Source organism: Triticum urartu, chromosome 1A (assembly GCF_056163025.1).
Source record: "Triticum urartu cultivar PI428250 chromosome 1A, HENAU_Tu73, whole genome shotgun sequence".
NCBI classification, from domain to species: domain Eukaryota; kingdom Viridiplantae; phylum Streptophyta; class Magnoliopsida; order Poales; family Poaceae; genus Triticum; species Triticum urartu.
The window spans coordinates 592,980,139-592,993,186 of record NC_141873.1 but is presented as its reverse complement, the minus strand read 5'-3'; the positions used below and the strand labels follow the sequence as shown (position 1 = coordinate 592,993,186).

General features: G+C 42.3%; 2 pseudogenes; one reads left to right on the top strand and one right to left on the bottom strand.

Annotated features, from left to right (window-relative positions):
* Positions 1–2,357: 2,357 nt before the first annotated feature.
* LOC125533243 (aspartic proteinase NANA, chloroplast-like) lies at positions 2,358–3,392 on the top strand (annotated as a pseudogene).
* A 529-nt stretch (positions 3,393–3,921) lies between these two features.
* On the bottom strand, positions 3,922–11,891 carry LOC125533244 (tRNA ligase 1-like; annotated as a pseudogene).
* Positions 11,892–13,048: the final 1,157 nt, after the last annotated feature.

Below are 13,048 nucleotides of genomic sequence, written 5' to 3'. Positions count from 1 at the left end.
CCGTTCATCTACGTTCGTTTGTCTCCTTCATGGACTCGTTCTTCTTCCTTGCGGGATTTCAGGCAAGATGACCACCCTCGAAATCACTTCTATCTTTGTTTGCTAGTTGCTCGCTCTTTTGCTATGCCTATGCTGCGATACCTACCACTTGCTTATCATGCCTCCCATATTGTTGAACCAAGCCCTAACCCACCTCATCCTAGCAAACCGTTGTTTGGCTATGTTACCGCTTTGCTCAGCCCCTCTTATAGCGTTGTTAGTTGCAGGTGAAGATTGAAGTTTGTTCCTTGTTGGAACATGGAGATGTTGTTCCTTGTTGGAACATGTTTACTTGTTGGGATATCACAATATATCTTATATAATTAATGCATCTATATACTTGGTAAAGGGTGGAAGTCTCGGCCTTATGCCTGGTGTTTTGTTCCACTCTTGCCGCCCTAGTTTCCGTCATATCGGTGTTATGTTCCCGGATTTTGCGTTCCTTACGCGGTTGGGTAATAATGGGAACCCCTTGACAGTTCGCCTTGAGTAAAACTCCTCCAGCAATGCCCAACATTGGCTTTACCATTCGCGACCTAGCCTTTTCTTTCCCTTGGGTTCTGCAGACTCAAGGGTCATCTTTATTTTAACCCCCCCCCCCCCCGGGCCAGTGCTTCTCTGAGTGTTGGTCCAACCTGTCAGCTGCCGGTGGCCACCAGGGGAAACTCTGGGCTGGCCTACCCGTACCTAGGACAATCTGAGTGTGCCCTGAGAAAGAGATATGTGTGGCTCCTATCGGGATTTGTCGGCACATTCGGGTGGTGTTGCTGGTTTAGTTTTACATTGTCGAAAAGTCTTGTAACCGGGATTCCGATTCTGATCGGGTCTTCCTGCTAGAAGGAATATCCTCCGTTGACCATGAGAGCTTGTCATGGGCTAAGTTGGGACACCCCTGCAGGGATTTGAACTTTGAAAGCCGTGCCCGCGGTTATGGGCAGATAGGAATTTGTTAATGTCCGGTTGTAGAAAACCTGAAGTTGACCTTAATTAAAATACATCAACCGTGTGTGTAACTGTGATGGTCTCTTTCCGGCGGAGTCCGGGAAGTGAACACGGTGTTGGAGTTATGCTTGACGTAGGTCGTTCTAGGATCACTTCTTGATCATAGTTTCTCGACCGTGCTTTGCCTTCTCTTCTCGCTCTCATTTGCGTTTGTTAGCCACCATATATGCTAGTCGCTTGCTGCAGCTCCACCTCATACCTTTACCTTACCCATAAGCTTAAATAGTCTTGATTGCGAGGGTGTGAGATTGCTAAGTCCCCGTGACTCACAGATTCTTCCAAAACCAGCTTGCAGGTCCCGATGAGTCCGTGCAGATGACGCAACCAAGCTCAAGGAGGAGCTCTTTGAAGATCTTGTCCTTTGTGTTGTTTCGTTCTAGTTGATCAGTAGTGGAGCCCAGTTGGGGTCGATCGGGGACCTTGTCGCATCTGGGGTAGTCTTCTTTTATTTTGGCTCCGTAGTCGGACCCTGATTGTATTTGAATGATGTAATGCTTTATTCCTGTAATTGTGTGAAGTGGCGATTGTAAGCCAACTATGTATCTTTTTCCCTTATGTATTACATGGGTTGTGTGAAGATTACCTCACTTGCGACATTGCTTTCAATGCGGTTATGCCTCTAAGTCGTGCTTCGACACGTGGGAGATATAGCCGCATCGAGGGCGTTATAACAGGTGTCTCCGATGGTACTTGTTGGGTTGGCGTATTTCGAGGTTAGGATTTGTCACTCCGATTGTCGGAGAGGTATCTCTAGGCCCACTTGGTAATGCACATCACTATAAGCCTTGCAAGCATTGCAATTAATGAGTTAGTTGCGGGATGATGTGTTACGGAACGAGTAAAGAGACTTGCCGGTAACGAGATTGAACTAGGTATTGAGATACCGACGATCGAATCTCGGGCAAGTAACATACCGATGACAAAGGGAACAACGTATGTTGTTATGCGGTCTGACCGATAAAGATTTTCGTAGAATATGTAGGAGCCAATATGAGCATCCAGGTTCCGCTATTGGTTATTGACCGGAGACGTGTCTCGGTCATGTCTACATAGTTCTCGAACCCGTAGGGTCCGCACGCTTAAAGTTCGGTGACGATCGTAATAGAGAAAATTTTGTTTTTGCCACTCTAGATTTTGCCAATTTTCCTTATGCACTCTAGATTTTGACATTTCAGTTCTGCCACTCTTAGCTTTTGACAATTATCACAATTGCCATTCCGTGGCAAAACCAAAATAAATTAGAGTGGCAATTGTGATACATTGTCAAAAGCTAGAGTGGCAAAAGTGAAATAAAATTAATTTGCTATTGCCACATAATGGCAATTGTGATATTTTCAAAAGCTAAGAGTGGCAATACTGAAATGTCAAAATCTAGAGTGGCATAAGGAAAATTGGCAAAATCTAGAATGGCAAAAACAAAATTTTCCCATCGTAACAAAATTTTCTCACTGCGGCCATTTTCCGCATGTGGCGTGCAAGACGCCTGACCACAACGAGTCATGAAGCTACGACCAGATGGTGTTGGACAGCACGGTGACCCGCGACATCTGCGGGCATGAGACGACGACGTGGCGGTCTCGGGCGGGCGGCAGGCGCGGTTGTCGGGGCTGGTGTTGGGGTGCTCTACGTACGAGGCTAGCGGGAGCGTGGTGACGCACGACGGCATGCTGACGCTGGGCAACTAGGCCATGTCATTCCGCACCATCGCTAGGAAGAGCTTCCATGGCCTCTTCTCCTTGTGCGTGCTGGCGACGCACAACGGGTGTGAGTCCTCCAGCTACCTGATCTTCGGGCCGAACATGACCATGGAGGCTGGCGAAGGGGCCAGTGAGACGAACATCGTGTACTTGATGAATGCGCCTACCTTGGACGCGCAAGTCACGAGCGTGTTCAAGAACGGGCAGTGCCTAGACAACATCCCGTCAGAGGCGTGGGATTACCGCATTCACGTCGGACTGAACACGGACATGGGCACCTCCATGACGTTGGTGATGGAGCTAGCGTACGGTGTAGTGACGCGGGTGCTCGCGAGGCACCTAGACCCAATGCTGGAGAAGGTGGACGAGGTGACCGGGTTTGAACACTGCTACAAGTGGGACGGCGTGAACCTGGCGCCCGAAGTAATTGTGCCAAAGTTGGTGCTGGTGTTACAGGGCGGCGCGAGGCTGGAGCCAAGCCCCACAGGCATGCTCATGCCGGAGGTGGTGCCCAGATTTGCGTGCCTCGGCTTTTGGGGTCGGGAGGTGGGGCCGTCCATTTTGGGTAACGTGCACATGCAAGAGCACATTTGGGAGTTCGATAACCTCAAGGGGAAGCTCCGGTTCAAGAAGGATAAGTGCACCACCCGATAAACTGAATAATATGACTACATATGAATGCCTTTGGGAGTGTTTCAGGATGTGCAATGATCTAGCGTAACGGTTCTTGAGGGGGAAGATCTAGGGCAGGAGCCTTGATCTGTTGTCAAGTCAAGGAACAAGAGTGAAAGCACATCCACTCCCTTTATGGTTTTGGTATCATGTCAACATACATATTGTTGGACTAATGTTTTGCTTGAGTATATTTTAGGAAAGTTCAACTACCCTTCAAGATGCCGAGGATAAGTGTTGGTCAAGCCTCAAGACTCATTTTCATATTTATGTGGTCCAAGAAGTCCATAAATATGTCGATACTATCAAAAGGAAACGAGGTTGTGGTAATGCATTCACTGCTCAAGTGTTTAGAGATCAAGCTCCAAAAGCCTCATACAAATTGTGAACAGTAATATGGAGGACTTTGTGGCATGAAATTTAAACTAACATTGACAAAGCCGTCACCACCATCAGCTACCTAATGACTCCTGACTCTTATATTCACTTTTGCACCACAAATATATCTAATCTAAGAACAGTTCAAGTCGACAACTCCAGAGATGGTGATAGGAGGGTCGACCAGCACCCGCTTTGCTTTTCCCTGGGAAACCAGCTGTGGCAGTGTGTTTGCTTCCTTTGGTGCCACGCCTGCGGCTGTCCATAGAGTAACATGTGGCCAATCATTTCTGCAGACAATAGTCTCACCATTTACCGTTCCGATCTGTGCCTCGAGGGCAGCCATGTTCTCGGTGTAGAAGAAAGCATTAAACGATACGTGGAGTTCCTGCTTCTCGTAGACCGCATAACTTGCAACCGCGGCTACACCATGGGCCCTTTTGTGGGCGAGGGTGACATGCACCTTGTTCTTCAGGCTATCCTCTAATTTTAGGCCGTTGAGAAAATTGTTGACATCAGTGTCCTTCTCTGCAACCTGTTGAGTTCAGTTGTGCAATATGCATGATCCGGTTAGATTCAGAGCATCGTCCAATACATCTTATTGGAGAATATACCATATAAGATGAGCATACACTTGTTACCTTCCGGACAAGGCCCAATACGTCTGCCAGGGATAATGTAACAGCAGCAAAAACGATATTGCCCAACCTCCGCTTGGCAATATCAGGTGGTTTGATATCACCTTTTGCCACAGCCTTTAACTGTTCCACTACTTCTTTCACCGCAGCCTCAAACGGAACCTAGACATTAGAGCCAAAGAAATCAATTATCTTTTTCCTCAGGGAACATCTTTCTGTGCGCTGAAATTGTAAACTTTGATGGTTTCAGACTTTTGGTAGGCAGGATCGGTGAATGCTATTGCTAGCCAATAACTCCCTCCTGATCAAAGCACCTCACATAGCAATGTAAAGTCATCTCAATTGCTATTGCTAAATCAGAGATGAGATTAAATGTTAAGGCTAATATTCCAAACTTGTGACTGTAAAAAGGGTGTTATTAGTTATTACCCAATGGATTAGGTTGGTACCCAAATGTGTGAGTGTAGGTGCCCGAAAGTAGAGACGGTGGTACAATTAATATATGGTGTTTCCAACCAAGTTTAGGGTTTGTGTATGTTCTCTTGTAAGCCTACTGTATGTACTTCGACTCAAATCAATACAACACGTCAGTCCATAAAGTTAAGTGTTTCCTGAAAAGAATACAGATTTTCACTGACAAATAAATACATGAGATATGTTTACCTGAATGGATTTAAGATAATCAGCATTCTCAAACAAGATCTCGCGCAACCTCTCCCCCCACTGTGCCCATTCCGATGGCTCCACTCTGATTCGACATTATTGATCAAATCAGCCAGATTATAAAGAATCATGATTTTGATGACTATTTGACTATTCCACACTAGTTCTGCGAACATTATCAGCTGACACAGCAGTAGCTTAATTTGTACTCGGGGGTTAAGAGGTAGCAGTTCCATACCTTCTTAAATGCCTGCTTCGATGCAATATGAATAAGCTAAGCCGCTAAGCCCCTCGTCTAAGATACTATTGACATCACCAGGCAATGGAGCTCTAAAAATAGGAGAACCAGGTAGCAGTTCAGTAAATACAAGTTTTTTTAAGACCAACAAAAATGGCATGTTTCTCTGGCTTCAGGAATATGTAAAAATCTCTACCTATCTGGCTTGAGGAGAGGCATCTTAACCAAGGAGCCGAAACGCTCATACAGTTGGCCTTCGAATTCTCGTCGATTCTGGAAGTGCATTTTTCTTGAATGCAACACTGATAACATGGTATAACATTCCAATATGATCTCAAACTGTATTTTTAGGAAAGGGCATACCTTGCCATCATAGAGGTTGTAAAACCTTAGCAAAACCTTACCAGCATCCGGTGATGCCTTGTCCAGATTTCCCTTTATATGTAGATATGTAGTCATAACATGTTAGAGGACAATTTACAATATACAGAAAACTTGAAAACAGCAAGAGCTTGAAGAGAAAATGGATTTGTATACCTCATGATTGACCCGCTGGAGTACACGAAACATGAAAACAGCAAGAGCCTCAAAAGAAAATGGATTTGTATCGGTGCCTGCAGTTTCAAGGAAATGAAGAAAAATTACAAACGCTTCATAAATAGAGATATAGACAGTGAAGACGGGAATAACATTCTTCTAGTAGAATCTAAATAATCTGGGGTTTGTTTTTTTATGTCAAGTGGCAGAAAAAGCATGAAATAAAATTTTTTTATAAAGAATACAGATAACTAATTACCTTCAGAATCAGGAACAGCAGGAACAGCAGCCGCTTTTGTGGTCCCACACATATCGTTAATCTACAATATATAAATGGACCACAAGTTCAGTTCTTTCTTTCTAAACTGTATGTAGCATGTGAAAGAAATAACATTGACTCCATCTTGTAATTTGAAAGTAGCAATCTTGCCTGCCTCCACACTTGCTCATTTGGTGCGTTTTTGTCAGCGAGGGTTATTGTAAATGGTTCCTTTTTCTGGTCGTCAGCAACCTTTTGCCAGTATCCTGTAAGGGCAGATAGTTTGCAAAAAGGGCAAAATAGAAGTGTATTGAATCTATATTTTGGTCCTATGATATAAACATATCAACCAAAGAATACTGCCAAATGCTGCATACGTTTTTTAATAAGATCTCCCATCAAACAATGAAGAGGGCGATTATCACCAAGGCCACCAGGCATTTTCAATAGTTCCTTGCATAGAGCAGACTTTGCACAACCAGGTATACCTGACGGAGAACAAAATAATATAACAAGGACATAATGGGAATTAGAAAATCATCATTAAATTGAAACTTGGCAGTGAAAAGATGACCTATACGAATGATGATTCATCAAGTTTTTTAATCTTGCTTGAGAGCAATATCCTCAGTTATTCTAATGACTGAAAGCAACTCAAGATGAAACGTAAACCTTAAAAACTGTTATAAGGAAAAACAGAATTTACCAGGAAAGAAGACGATAAGGCCCTCGGGTTTTGAAACACCATTGAAGGGACGTAGTAGGACTAGACGGTTGAACCAAGTCACCGGTAGCCCCTATCAAATCCTGGTTTGCTTTAGCATATTGTTCAAGGAAAGGCTCTGCCTCGCTAAGATACGTCGAGGACGAGGGTGGCTTATTTCCGCACTTGCTTGTAATATACACAGCCCTATTTTGTTTGGCAAACCAATAAAATTAAAAGAAACATATGTAGTTTGGTAAAAAAAAACTCCTATGAACGAAGAGAAAGAAGTTAGTAATATACCATTCATCCAACAGTTTGCAAAGCTCTTTCTGTTTACTTACTGATGTTCCCCAATTCTCCATTTGGCTATTAACACATTCAGGACCATTGATGTCAGAGGTAGCAAACCACAATTTAATACAAGAGCACCAACCACAATTTAAACTTAAACTAGTCACAATTGACAAAACTACACATATTTCACATGGCAGAAAAATTCTTGAATACCACATCCTACATGTGAGCGGCCTTGCTTTAGAGATATTAACTTTTCCTACTAGTATGCATTTCCTACTTTGAGATTTCCTTGCAAAGATGTAAAGATAAAGAATAATAATATTAGGAGAAGACCCAGCAGTGAAGACTGAAGAGATATGCACTTTTTTAGGGCACGGCAATAATAATGGCTCATACACAAGGAATATTAATAACTAAATTAGTGGCAACAAACTGTTTAACCCTCTTGTAGTCTCATTAAAAGAACAATTATGAAGATGCATCTCATCTCAAACAGCTTCAGAATGGAAACTTATATCAAGCAAGGCAGTCAAATACTTCGGCGTAGGAAACATAAACTTGTCAGATGACCACCTTGTGGAAAATAGCCACACATGATTTGTTGGTAGGCGCCATTCTAGACAAAAGGCAATCACTTGTGGAGTAGAATAGAACCTTGGTTTTCCATGACCTAACTCTGTTACAGCTATAACCACGGCTGCATAAAGGCCAACATAAAAGATATAAATATGCATTCAAAAGAGATTTTGTGCAAAAAAAGGACTAGCAAGAATGGTAAAATTCATGGACTGAAAATTGATGTCACGGTTAAATAGGTGAAGTAATCAGGCATCATACCATAATCATCATTTGGCCTTTGCCCATGGTCTCCTAATACAGCCGTCACAAGTTCCATTGAAATGTTTATCCGTTTTTTCTAGAAGCACAGAACGGCGGCAAAATCAGTAATTTTAAGAAAACAGCTGACAAGCAGAAATGCAAACGATGAAAAGCCCTAATAGTAAACTTAACATTCTTGATGAGTGTTTAAAATTCCAATAAACTAGTATGTATCAAAGAAAGGTTAGAGAGCAAAAAGGCATGTAGTTGTTGAGAAAGTTGCACTGGCATGCATGGGATACCTCAAGAACATCGTTAAATTCGGCTTGCTTTCTAGGTGCTTCGTTCCCCCAAGCTTCACGAAACATACGGTCCAGGACAAAAACGCCCACAGCAGTGTAGCTACATATCCCCAAAGAAGTAAGGAATTACACCTTCATTCGGTTAAATAAACAGCTCAACAAACAAAGAACAAGAAGACAAACTAGCGGCGCCTACATATTTCCAAAGCTGTTCTTGGAATATGCTCCACCAAGGTGACCGGCATACATGAATAGAGATCCTGAATGCTTGAGCGTAACCTGGAGAAAAAGTTATCTTTGTAGGGTGAACACATTTTAACCGTCATCACTGCAAGCAGTTAGCTAAAATAAAACCAGTAATTAATTAACCAAACGGCAAAAGAAGAAGAAATCAAACATACCTCCATGGTAGCTGAGCCACACGACACCATCTCAATCATCCGAGTCCGTGTCTGCCATCACAAAACAGGGGGGGTAAGGTTGGGTTCCCACTAAAGGTTTTTAATTAAAACCCCATTCCCAAAATCTAAATGGGCCGGGAGTCCCAAAGTGCAATTAATTAAGCAGTGGAAGATTTAGAAAGTAAGCGTTGATTAAAAACCTGTTGATCGGACTTGTCATTTTTGAATTTGGGGTAGAAAGCGGCCCTGATACGCGCCTCTGCGAACGTGTTGTCCACGGCGAAGTCCGTGAACAGCCTCGAAAGGTTATCACCCTGGTCAGCTGCCCCCTCCGAGGACTGGGTATTCGAACTTGTGTATAAAAAAAATTCCGAAGGGTTGAGCATATAGATATATGTAAGGTGTGGAGAATAGAAATAGAATAGGCAAAAAGCAGAATGAGTTACCAATTACATGAGGAATTTGCGTTGGATGCCGTCATCCTTAACTTGCAAGTTGCAAGAAGAAGAAATCCCTGTGTTTCAATGAATGAATGAATGATGATACGAATGTAAGGAAGCCATTCATTCAGGCAACAAATGTAAGTATGCAACAAGCTGAAAAGGAATCAAATGGAACACAAAAACAATTATTAAGAATTAATGAAGAATATTACTAGTACTAGTACTAGACACGTACGTACAGGATGAGGACGAGGAGCAGCAAAGAAGACTCGCTTGTAACGTACTACTACCTAGTACCTCCGGCGATCTTCCAGCAGATTGAAAGCTTTATCTGCTAGAGATACTTTCCTTCTTTCTTTGGAGGGAGCAGGGTGTGGGTTTTTGAGTCGGAGTTTCTCTGGAGGCCTGACCAAGTCGCCTGATCGTGTCGGGGTTTCTGTGGAGGCAGCAGGCAGCAGGGTCGGGGCGGCGGCCTCCTCGATCGGTTGCTTGCGGCTGCGCCGCAGAAACCGAGCCACAAGAGTCCTCCTCGGTAACGGCCGGACGAGACGCCGCTTTGTAGGCCGGCCCATTTTGTTGCTTCTCCTCCAAAAGGTCTGGCCGGTTTAGAGAATTTTTTATTTTCTTTTTCAAAAACGGGCTAAAAAACCAGATGCTGCAGATATAAAAAAATATGTTTTTGAAAAAAATTCTTAGTTTTAAAAAGAGTTTGTTAATTCTGAAGAATGTTCGTGACTTCAAAAAATGTTTGCTATTTATAAAATGTTCATAGATTTGGAAAACGATTCCTGAACTATATAATGTTCATGATTCCCTAAAAGTGTTTGTCACTTCAAAACAATGTTAATTCGAAAAAAACATATGAATTAAACAAATGTGTGTTAAAAACTGTTCATGACTTTCAAGAAATGTTGGCGAATACAAAAAATATTCAGAATTCTAAAAACTATTTGTGAGTTCACTTTTTCACTAATTTCAGAAAAAATCACTAAATAAAAAACATGAACTTGAGATTCAAACACGATGTTGACGAGTTTGATAAAATATTCATGAATTTCCAAAGTTGTTTTCAGATTCAAAAAATATTCACTAATTTAAAAAAAATACATGAATTTGAAATTTGTTCAACATTTTGGACAAATCATAAGTTCGAAGGATTATTTAGAAAAAGTTGATGAATTTTAAGAGAAAAATAAACATGAAACAAAGCCAAACAGAAAAAATGCAGAACACACGAACAGGCTGGCCCATTCCCGCGGGCGAGGGTGCGCGTTGGATCACTATCCCACAACCTACACGGGGAATATGATGTGCTACTGCTTCCCAATGGCAAGAAGTGGCTTTTTGCGATGCATGAAGATGCATGTGTCCGCAGATGATTGTCCTACTTTGGGCGATTTGGAGTGCTCGTAGATAGCCAATCCATCAAGACATTTACGAGAATCGTTGCTTCATTACTTGTTCTTCCCTGGAAGAGATTGGAATGTTATTATTACTTTCGGGTGCAGTTAATAATGTGGACAATCGAGTACTAGTACGTAGCAGGCAGGCAGGCGTCGTGGTAGGAGAGGAGACAAGCAATCAAAGGTCAGGTGTACCACTCCACTCCACGGACGGGGCTTGCCTGCGCCCCGGCGTGCGCCCATCTGTGCGCCGCTGACACGCGTCACCCATCCATGCCTCCCCCTCCCGTGGCCCTTTTTAGCCGCAGAAAAAAAATCCCGAAATACCCATCGACTAGTACACCGCTGCCCCGTCGTATTCCTCACCTCTTTCACTTGGACCCGTAATACTTGCAGATCACCAAAACTGAATACAAAAATGGAGGGAAATAATCCCACCCAATCAGATCTCTTAATCCCGTCAAATCAAATCTCTTAATCCCGCCAATAATCAGGGATACAGAGGACTGCATCCTTGTCTCCAAATCTCACGCTGCTGCATTGGAATCAATCAGAAAATACAAAGATTAACAGAGACTGCTGAAACAACTAGCTGACTCTTATCATTCATCAATCAGTGGCGTCAAGCAGATGCAACGTCTCGAGTCTGGAGCGACCTAGAGATTGAAGAAGGATCTTCTTGTCCTCCCTGATGGCTTCTCCAGGGAGTGGTCATGGGAACCATGATGATAATGGATCAGAAACACCAAAAGTGAGATTCTCACTTGTATTCTTCATATCCTCCTTTCATCTTTCTAGTCTCCATCTTGCAATGCAAATAAACATGGTTGTTTTACATCTGTGTATTAACTAAAAATGTATATTAATTGATACAGGATGTGCAAGAAACCGCAGCTACCAATGCGAAAGATCGTATTAATGAAAGAGTACCAAAGATTGGAATGAATTTTTTATCTGATGAGGAGGCTTATTCCTTTTATAACAAGTATGCTGAAGTTATGGGTTTTAGCGTCCGGAGAGGCAGTAAGCATAAAGTAAAGAACTCTAATACAATACAACAGAGGACATTTTTCTGTTCTCGTCAAGGTATTGACCACTTGTAATTTGTTTGGAGTATAATAATTTTTAGATGCACTAAGACAATATTTTCAACTACTAGGAACTCGAGCTGAAGATAAGAGAGAAGATACATTCAGTTATAGTAGGCCTGAATCACGATGTGGATGTAATGCACATATGAAAATAAGTCTTAGGAATGGATTTTATCAGGTGTATGAATTTGAGGAGACACATAACCACATTCTTGCTACTGGAACCATGGCCCAATACTTGAGATCTCACAGAAAAGTTACCGATGCACAGATAGCGGCTGCAGAGGTCGCAAAGTCTGTAGGCATTTCAAATAAAGCAACTATTGATCTTATGGCCAAAGAAGCATGTGGACAGGAGAACCTTGGTTTTATCCCGCAAGACATGAAAAATCGGTTGTACTCGAAAAGAACATTACAAGCAGCGAAAGGTGATACAGGGGGAGTGTTAGAATACATGGAGAAGAAGGTAGCAGAAGATGTCAAGTTTTTTTATTCAATTCAAGTAGATGAGGACGATTTGATAACTAATATTTTTTGGGCTGACTCCAAAATGGTCTCAGACTATGCAACTTTCGGTGATGTCATAAGCTTTGACACCACATATAGGAAACTAAATGATGGGCGTCCATTTGGTTTGATTGTTGGGGTGAATAATCACAAGAAAACTATTGTGTTTGGTGCTGCACTTCTCTATGATGAAACTGCTGAAAGTTTTGGTTGGCTTTTTAGAACTTTTCTAAAAGTTATGTCAGGGAAACATCCACAGACAATTCTAACTGATGAAGATGCAGCAATGGCCAAGGCAATCAGTGAAGTCCTACCTCACTCTCACCATAGACTTTGTGTGTGGCACATGAATCAAAATGCTTGCAAGCACCTTGGTGGAGTTGTTCCAGAATATAAGAAGTTCAATAGTGATTTCCAGCATTGTATCTATGACATAGAGGAAGAAGAAGAATTTATAAGTGCATGGAATGATATGCTTGATAAGCATGGACTACGTGAGAATACATGGCTTCAAAGGTTGTTCGAGAAAAGGGAACAGTGGGCACTAGTGTATGGTAGAAATACATTCTCTGCCCACATGAGCACTACCCAAAGAAGTGAAAGCATGAACAATGAACTGAAGCGTTACATCAGTATTAAGTATGACATGCTTACTTTTTTCGAGCATTTCGAACGGCTTGTTGCAGATAAAAGATTTGAAGAAGTGAAGTGTGACTTCAAGGCATCACAAACTACTCCCAAGATGAAGGCAGAATCAAGCTATATATTAAGGCAAGCTGTAACTACATATACTCCAGCAATATTCAAGATATTTCAGGAGGAAGTGCTTCTGACCCTGAACTATGACACATTCCTTTGTGATGACAGTGATACAGAGCAGAAGGTTTATATGGTAAAATTTCATGACACAAAACGTGAGCATGTTGTTAGATTTGCTCCAAATGAACAAAAGGTGA